At 36.4% G+C, this 9,668-nt stretch overlaps 1 pseudogene; it reads right to left on the bottom strand.

Moving 5' to 3' along the window:
- Positions 1–3,260: 3,260 nt before the first annotated feature.
- LOC118619689 lies at positions 3,261–9,104 on the bottom strand (annotated as a pseudogene).
- Positions 9,105–9,668: the final 564 nt, after the last annotated feature.

Here is a 9,668-nt window from a genome sequence, read left to right as displayed (position 1 = left end):
CTGAGAATAATTACAGAAAGAATACCAGAATTCTCTTTTGTGCAAGTATGCTTGATCACAAATACACACAAACATTCATGCACCAGAGAGAACGACAAAGCTACTTATGTATGCAGAAGAATAACATCATAACATGTTGAAGTGAGGGACCAGTCTCTCTGGACCAATTTTATGCCTTCCTCTACAGCTGTATGCAGCCACTTTGTAACATAATATATTCTTTTGAAGTCAATGATCCCTGAGGGTTCAAAGCAAGATAAGAATTTGGCTCTTGATAGAATGGATGCATTGTGTAGAATAGAGTCTTTAATTCTAAGCCTCACTGAGAACACACATATACCCATACACATGCAAGATAAAGAAAAAGTGGGAATAACTCACAGGAGACTATGTAAAATGATCAGCACCCAAAACATTAATTTGAGATACTAGAAGCATAACCAAAAGTTTATCATCCTATGTTTTAGGGGTGAGATTGTAGAAGTATGTTTATTTATTGGCCCTTACTAAAAAGGGGAAGAAATAATAGGAGGAAAATCAAAGATAAATGATCAGATGGTTCAAAAGGATATGACTACAGGAAAAAAAAAAAGTCAAGCTTTAAAAGGAAAATATTAGCCATTTTTCTGAAATTCAGTTTCATAGCATTCAACCTGGAATGATTTTCCAAGATTAATCAAATTTCCAAAGTTATTCGATTGGAGTAAAGTTGTTGACAGGTTTAACTCAGACTTAGGACAATTTACTTATTATACATGTTTCTGTGTGTATGTGTTCTGTTTCTCTGTAAAATTTCTGCTGGTCACATTATATAAAAAACAAGAAAAAATTAATTTTATATGCATAAACAATGGAAATTATCAATGGATAATTTCAGTGATTAGTTTTGATAGTATTCATTTACACATTTTTTTCATATATTTCGGTACATATAGAATTTTATCTTAAAAAGCAGTTTACTTTTTATTATTTATACCTTATTTCAGATTAATAGGCATTCGGTCTTATCTAACATTACTAACATATATATTGGAACCTGATGGCATGCTAATAAGGAGGGTCTCCAGGGTTTCTATTCAAAGATTTTTATAATTGCAAGAGTTGACATTAAAAAAAAAACAAAACACCCTGTTAACAGAAATAAAGCTTGTGAAACAAGAACTGCTGGGCAAAAATCTAAGAAAAAATGACTTACTTTTGACAATAATCCTCGAGTCTAAAAGACAAAACACAGGGAAACTTTGCTCCAGAAAAGGGGTTCAAATACGTATTTACCTAATGGGTTAGAGATGATTTAAAAAAGAAAGCTGTTTGAAGCAACTTGAAATGACATGGACTACCTGATCCTTTGTTGAAAAGGAGAGGGTTTTTTTTTAAATTGCAAGAATTGCGCAAGTCTGAAGATCCTTTGGTGAAAGAGGTAGTAGATGTGATTGCACTATGTTGAATATCTTGTACCAATTTCAACATTTTGACTATTGCTGAGTTCCATGTTATCATCAGGATGCTAGGTTGTTTTTCAGTTAGGATCTTCTAACTTTTCCATTGCAGTGCTTAACCTATTGATTTGGAAGCTTTGATCATCTAATTCTGGATACTGGAGATAGGTCAAATAGGTTACGGTCTTGGATTGGTTATAGATTAGTCAGCCCTTTTTCAAGTCGTATATAGATCTTTTATTCCATCATCTTCAATTGATCCCAACAAATCCCTCTACCTTTCACATTTGTTCACCTGAGCTTTTGACTTTTCCACTGCTTTTTGTATGTATTGACTTTGTAAAGTATTCCTTAAACTGCAATATGTACTTCTTTAGCAAGGAAAAACAAATGTCATTCTTATCATTTGCACTAAATGTTTTTGTGAGATCAATTTTAATTTAATCTTAAATGGAAGCTCTTCGTGATCATGCTACCACTTCTCTCTCTAGCTTACCCCCCCCACCTCCAAGTATTATACCCAAGTGCAGAAATCGCAAACTTCTAGCTGTGCTTAAACGCACCAAGCTATCTCCTTCCCAACTTCTATAATTCTGTGTATGCCTAGATATCTCCTCCAAAAGTTGTCCTATTTACTTTAGTGAATTACTTTTCTTTCTTTAGAACTCAGTTGGATATATCACTGACTTTTCCATGCCCCGCAAGCTGGACTACATAAATAACCACCCTTTATGCTTCCATAGTTTATTGTCTTAACTCCATTAAACTCTATCTGTTTTGAAAATGCCTTATAGATGTTGAGTTTTATAAGTTCTTCATAAATTTTGGGTATTAACTTATTATCAGGTGTATCATTGGTGAATATGCTCTCCCATTCAGTAGGTTGTCTTTTTATTTTGTTAATGGTTTCCTTTGCTGTGCAAAAAATTTTTAGTTTGATCTAGTCCCATTTGTTTACATTTTCATTTGTTTCCCTTGCCCAAGGTGACATGGAAAAATATTGCTATAAGAAATGTTGAGATTTCACTGCCTATATTTTTATCTAGGATTGTTATGGTTTTGAGTCTAACATTTATTTTATTTTATTTTATTTTTTGTTAGAACAACTCAGCAAAATAAAACTCCTGTTTATTGTTGGACAACATTGTTTCACACATACATCAAACAGGCCAAAAAATAAATAAACAGCAACTTCATAGACAAAAAAAGGAAAAAAAAGAAACCTTTTTATCTTTGGCCTTTTTAACCATCTCATACAAACCAACTACTTATAGTACAGCTAAGTACATACACAATAAGTTACTGGAATGCTCAGAATAAGATTGTTTTTTGTTGTTGTTGTTGGTGTTGTTTTTGCTTTTTTTACAAGGTTTTTTTTCTCCTTTGAGATTATAATGAACATGGTCACACCACAAGTAAAGGCAGAAGTGGGACAGAGAACGCTCCAAAGTCTGGTTTGGTCATCCCGAGATCATTAAAAATGGCTGACCCCTAACAATATGTACAAAAATATAAAATGTAAATAAAAAATACAAACAAATTTTCCTTTTAAAAGTACTTTTAAGAAAAAAAGCAGGGCCTTGGAAGTTTTGGTTCTTTCCCTCCCCTGTTGCAAATTCACGTTGTGGTTTCGGTTGGGTGGTGGCGAGTGCGCGTCATCTGCGGGTGGCACCGCCCAGTGGGCAGGCGGGCGGGCGGGACCCTCTGGTCCAAGGTGACCACGTTAGATTCTGAGACGGGAAGTGGAGGGTGAATAGGTCACGGCGGCCTTTGTTATTTTATTTTATTTTTTTTAAGTTTAACTTTTCCTTTTTTTGCTGTCTAGTCATCCTCATCAGTCTTCTGCTTCTTGGTGTCAGCATCGTCATCCTCATCATCTTCAGCTGCCGGATGCCCGTAGCTGCTTCAGCCTCCTCATCTTCATCTCCATCCTCTCCCTCACCATCACCTGCCTCCTCTTCCTCCTCCTCCTCCTCCCCTCCTTCCTCCTCTTCTTCACCTACCTCATTGTCAGCCTCCTGCTCCCCCTTTTCCTCATTAGCGTTCCCATTAGCAGGTGCGTCCCTTCCATTCCCTGCCTCCTCCACAGCTTCCTTCTTCTCTTTGAGTCCCCGGTGGTGATCTCGGAGCTGGTGTCCACGGCCGCTCTGCATGGTGGGCACGCCGGTGACCGATGCAGCGGATGTGTACAAAAAGGGAGAGGTCGAAGACTCTGGCGAAGAAGCTGCCAGAATCCGCGGCGGCAGAGGAGGCTGCAGCGAGCGAAGAGGCGGCCACAGGAACAGTGCAAGTGGGTGAGTCTAACGTTTAAAGTCTTTACTCCATTTTGAGTTTATTCTTATGTATGGTGTAAGAAGGTGGTCTAATTTAATTTGTTTCATGCACCTATCCAATTTTCCCAACACCATTCATGTAATAGTCTTTACCCCCTTGTATGTTCTTGACTCCTTTGTCAAATATTAATTGACCATAAAGGTAAGGGTTTATTTTTGTGTTCTTTGTTCTATTCCATTGATCTACATGTCTGTTTTAATGCCAGTACCATGCTGTTTTGATAACTGTGGCCTTATAGTATAGTTTGATGTCAGGCAGCATTATTCCTCCAACTTTGTTCTTTCTCAACATTGTTGTTGCTATTCAGGGTCTTTTGTAATATTTGCTCTACTTTTGTGAAATATGCCATTGGTAATTTGATAGGAATTGCATTGAATCTATGGATTGCTTTAGGTAGTATGTACTTTTTAATGGTATAAATTCTTCTTATCCATGAACACAGTATATGCTTCCACTTATTTGTATCTTCTTCGGTTTCTTTCTCAGTGTTATATAATTTGCCAAGCATGGGTCTTTTACGTTGTTAATTAAATTCACCCCTAGGTACCTTATCTATTTATTTATTTATTTGCTGCAATTTTAAATAGGATTATAATCTTATATTTCAATTATTATTAGTTTATTATTCAATTATCATTAGTTTATTATTAACATATACAAATGCAATAAATTTTTGGATATTTATTTTTGTATCCTGTTACTTCACTGAATTCATTTCAGTTTTGTAGTTTTTGGTGGAATTTTTAGGGTTCTCTATATACAGAATCATGTCATCTGGACATAGTGACAGTTTTACTTCTTCATTTCCAGTTAGGATGCCTTTTATTTTTTCTTGTCTGATTGCTGTGTCTAGGACTTCCAGTACATTGTTTAATAAGAGTAGTGAGAGCAAACATCCTTATTGCTCCTAATTATAAATGAAGTGCTGTTTTGAGTATGATGCTGGCTGTGAGTTGTCATATATGTCCTTTATTATGTTGAGGTATGTTCCCATTATTCCCACCGTGCTGAGAGTTTATGTCATAAATGGGTGCTGGGTTTTATCAAATGCTTTTTTTGCATCTATTGATATAATCATGTGCTTTTTATTTATTTTGTTTATGTGGTGTTTTGTGTTTATTGATTTGCAGATATTGTACAAATTTGCATCTCCTGAATACATCCCGTTTAATCATGATGCATGATCTTTTTAATGTATTGCTGAACATGGTTTGCTAATATTTTGTTGAGGATTTTAGTAACTGTTCATCAGGGATATTGGCCTATATAATTTTTTTTCTTGTAATGTCTTCATATGGTTTTGGAATTAGGATAATATTGCTCATAAAATGATCTTGGCAGTGGGGGGGGGTCTTCTCTCCTCTTGAATTATTTGGAATAGTTTGACATGAATGTGTTAATTCTTCTTTAAATGTTTGATAAAATTCATCAGTGAAGCCATCTGGTCCAGCATTTTGTTTGTTGGGAGTTTATTTTACTTTATTTCATTTTATTTTATTAGGACTACTTTGAGTTTATTAGGACTACTTTGATTTTGTTTTAGGTTGTAATTGGTCTGTTCTTTGTTCAGTCTTGGAAGATTATGTTTCTAGGGACTTATATTTTCCAGATTGTCAAGTATGTTGGCATATAGTTGTTGTATTTTTGTGTTGTTTTGGTTTTTTTGTCATAGTATGCAACTTTTACAGGATAATAGCTTTATGCCTTTAAATATGATCTTCTTTACCTGCTGTTAGGAATGCCAGATAGGTATGCCATCAGAAAATGTATACCTCATTAAAATGGCTTTTTAACATCCATTTTCAGAATTTTATATATTAATTAATAATTATAACACTGACTTATATTAGTCAATTACCAATGGAAAATTTATAGTTTATTCATCATCACTGGTGTTATGGTTTAGGGAATTAAGGATACATAGCACCAAAACTGTTCTTTATATTTTATATACTTAGTTGCCACTGAAACTCAGTAAAGAACTTGAACATTTTCCTTGGAATTTTGAAAGCTCTTCTGAGGTGCTACAACATTTCCCCAGTCCCCACTTTGGCACTCTGAATTCATAGAGCCAATTGCATTTTTTTCATATTCTTCTTTGGTCACAAATTCATATCTATTATAATATGTGCTTATACAGGTAGTTAATGCCCTAGGCCAAGATAAACAAATGTGTTTGCAAATTTGACAAGCTTAAATGTGGGCCTCAGAGATTCATACGTTGAAGAAGAACAAAATGAATACTGTTGAACTAGAAAAAGTATGAAACAACAATTTGTGTTATTTTATCAGATTAGTTTAAATTTATGCTCTTTCAGTATATGCAGTGTTTACTTTTTACTTTTAATTTTCTTCGGCTAATGTTTCATTTTAACAATTTATTTGAAAAATTAACACTCTGAGAAACAACAGTTGAGGATGAGCTTTTTCCTAGTCCCAAACAAATGTAGTGTCCCACGGGCCCCTGACACACCCCTTGAACTCCCCCACAGCATGTCTCTTCTCCAAAGACCACTCCACTGCCTTGCTGCTCACGTCCCTGACAGCCCTTCCCTTTCCCTCACTTCTCTGACTTCTCCCTGGACTAGTTATGCATTGTGACCACACCCTTCTCCAAACCTGACAGAGGTTCTGCAACTAAGCACCTGTAAAACAAAGCAAGAAGCATTTTAGGGACCATCTGCTGCTCTGTTTTTAAAGCCTCCTTCTGGAGGTCAGCAGTGGACTCCTCCCCGCCCTCACTTCCTTACCTGCTTTTATTCAAATCCATACACCTGCTACAAACTTCTCTTCTCCCACTTTTTACCACTGGGTGTCCATTTCAATATGATGTTTTAAGGATCCCTTCAAAGTCTAATCTTTTTTTAGTCTAATCTTAGGAATGCCAGTATTGGTAAACCTTTCTCATCTATAAAAAGAAAATTATAGATACTCTCTTTATTCAAATTTCAAATACATAGTTTAAAATAAAGGTTTATTCTGAAATGATTGAAACATGCCTCTTTTGAACTTTTTGTGGAAAATGCTCCTTATAAAATATACTTGTGGTGGTGAGTGTGCAGCTCTCTATAAGCAACTTTCCTTGTGTTCCCTGTGAGAGAAAGACAGATGCTCCAAAGAGAGATTCATTTTGTCTTTCTTCAAACTTTATTTTTAAAAAAAATTCACGATGAAGATGAAAATACTCATGGGGCTTTAAAAGTATTCAGAAACATTACTAAAAAGAAAAAGAAATAAAATGTTAATGTTTTCTATGGATAAAATATACTTTTTAAAAACATGCATATTTTTAGTGATTTGATTTTCTACTGACTTACAAACAAGACTAGTTTATGTATATATATTTATCACACTTTGAGAAATTAGCTGGGAAAGTTGATGAAAATAACTAATAAACATTTTATTTTAAAGGAACATTAACTGAAATAATTTGTATTTCCTTGATGCGGGAAATGTTTGGCCTTCTCCTGACAAAGACGACGTGCATCCCGGGCACCACTGCGAACAGTCAACCTGCGAGTGAGTCTCCTAAAATCCTGTCTCCCCAGACTGTAGGTCAGCACTGCCCAATGGAAACACACTGCAGGACGCAGAAGGGAACCACATACATACGTTTAAATTTTCTAGTAGCCACATTGAAAAGGAAAAAAATGAAACAATATTAATTTTAATAATATACTTCAGTTCAACCAACGTGTTAAATGTACTTTTTTGCCATGTACTCAGTATACAATTATCGAGACATTTTCCATTTTCTCCTAACCGAGTCATGACATCCAGTGTGTGTTTTACACCACAGGACATCTGAAATGTCGGACTCACTCTAGCAGAGCTCAGAGCCACGTGTCCCATGGCTCCCCATCAAACAGCACAGCTCTTCTCTTTACTCACATATTCAACTGCTACTGTTAAACCATTCAATTAAAAATGTACAAGTTTGATCCTGCACAAGCATATCAATATAGGAAAATGAAAGATCTTTCTTGCTGAAGTAAACAATAGATTCTATTTTTGGTTAAATTCAATAACCATTTTTTTTGTTGTTATTTTATAACATTAACTTTTTGCTTTATGCCACTGTGATTCTATACTAAGAAGATTACTTTCAGATGGTAATTTGAACAAGAGTTCTTGAAGTGCACTAGATTTTTATACTTTCAACAATAGAAGTTACTATTATTTTTAAAACAAAGTTCAGAAACATGTTTAAGAGAGATAGGCTTCATAATATAGAAAATAATAGAAGATATAGATTTCACAGTTCCAGGGTCCTCCTCTTAATTAGGAAGCCTTAGTAATCTTAGATACTAGCTGGCAAAAAGAAGGTCAACAATCTAACGAATACTTAGAGTACCTCATAAATCTGTGTGTCATAGCTGTTTGGCTCATTAATTTGGTTACAGTAGCCTGCCTACATGTTACGTTTAGTGACTTACTGACTTCCTGCACACTACTTAATTTCTAAGAACTTTTTTTTTAGTTTTTGCTATTTTACATTTACACTCTTTTAGTGATTCTAACTAATCTTTTATATTAGTATCCAGCTTCTACACAGTTTCCTTAGAGAATGAATTTGAAAAATATGCCCAGTATTTCTGTGTTTATTTAGAAAAACATCACTGTTTTTCTTGTCCAAAATTCTGTGATCAAGCCATTGTGTGCTTTAAACATTGTTAATTTGGGATTCAATAAAATTAGATGAATAGTAACATAAATGCCAGCATTCAGGGTTTAGGTTGCAAGCACGTGTGCATGTGCACACACACACACACACACACACACACCTCAGCAGTAAATTAAACGGTTAGAAAACCTCTAAAATATATACTACATAGTCAAGAAAAACATGTCAATGGAGGTCCATAAAATCGAGCTTCTTAATGTTCTATTACTCTTTAAGTCAATGAGTATTATTTCAACTTTATTCAAATAACTGATAATAAAATTTATGCTCATTGTGCAAAACTGAATGAAGGGAGGGGGGTTCTGTCATATATAGAGTGACTATCCCCTTTTAAATCTGACTATCCAGATCTTTTCATGGTCACACAAGATATAACACTTATTTTTGTCTGGCAATATCATTTTTTGCTTTTTTTCCTTAATGCGTCATTCAACTTAATAAAAGTAACAGGGCACTGTGGTCTCAGTGGTTGAGACAACAGTTGTATAGAAATTTAAACATGAGATAGAACTCAACGTACTTCAAATGCTATTTTGAAGGTTTTTTTCTGGGCATTTCTGTTACTTTTCATGTCTTTTACTTTGAAGATCTTTGACCTCCAGGATCCTGGTCTGCAGAGAGGTGCCAAGCAGGGTGAGCTCTGGCATCTGGGGCCTCCAGGGTCCTGAACAGTCCCTGCACGGTGGCCCATCTGGTGCCAAACAACTGCAACCTACAGGGGAAGTCCCAGGCCCTAAAAAGTCCAGAAAGAGTTGGCCAGCCACTGGGGCATTGCCCTCCGCCCTTTGCCCTGTCTCTTCATTCACTGGACTTGCACGTGCCCGCCCCACCCCATCTCCCCGCGTTTACCTCCCCCTGCCACACGCCCCACCCCCACGAGCCCAGGAGCAGCTTTCTTTGTGACACACAAGTGCCTGGCTGAAGTCAGGCGCCTGCTAGACCTTGAGAGGGTGAGAAGCAACGGAGAAGCTCTCCCATCTTCTACTCCATCCTTGGCTCATTTTGCGCACCACTGGCTCTTGGACAATTTGCTTCCTAAGTTTTGTCTGTCATTCGCTCGTCATCCCTTGCCCAGTGGCCAGCACCTATCTGCTGTCCACCATTATGATGCCCCACCCAGCCAGGACCACCCCGCCGCTCCAGCACCTGCCGGGCCCTGGTCACAGGCTGTTGCACCTGGACCGTGCGCCTTTACCATCTGGCCTTTACAT

This window comes from Molossus molossus, unplaced genomic scaffold, assembly GCF_014108415.1.
Source record: "Molossus molossus isolate mMolMol1 unplaced genomic scaffold, mMolMol1.p scaffold_m16_p_7, whole genome shotgun sequence".
In the NCBI taxonomy this organism is placed as follows: Eukaryota; Metazoa; Chordata; class Mammalia; order Chiroptera; family Molossidae; genus Molossus; species Molossus molossus.
Note: the sequence above shows the minus strand (reverse complement) of the source record. Positions and strands in the feature narration are given on the sequence as shown.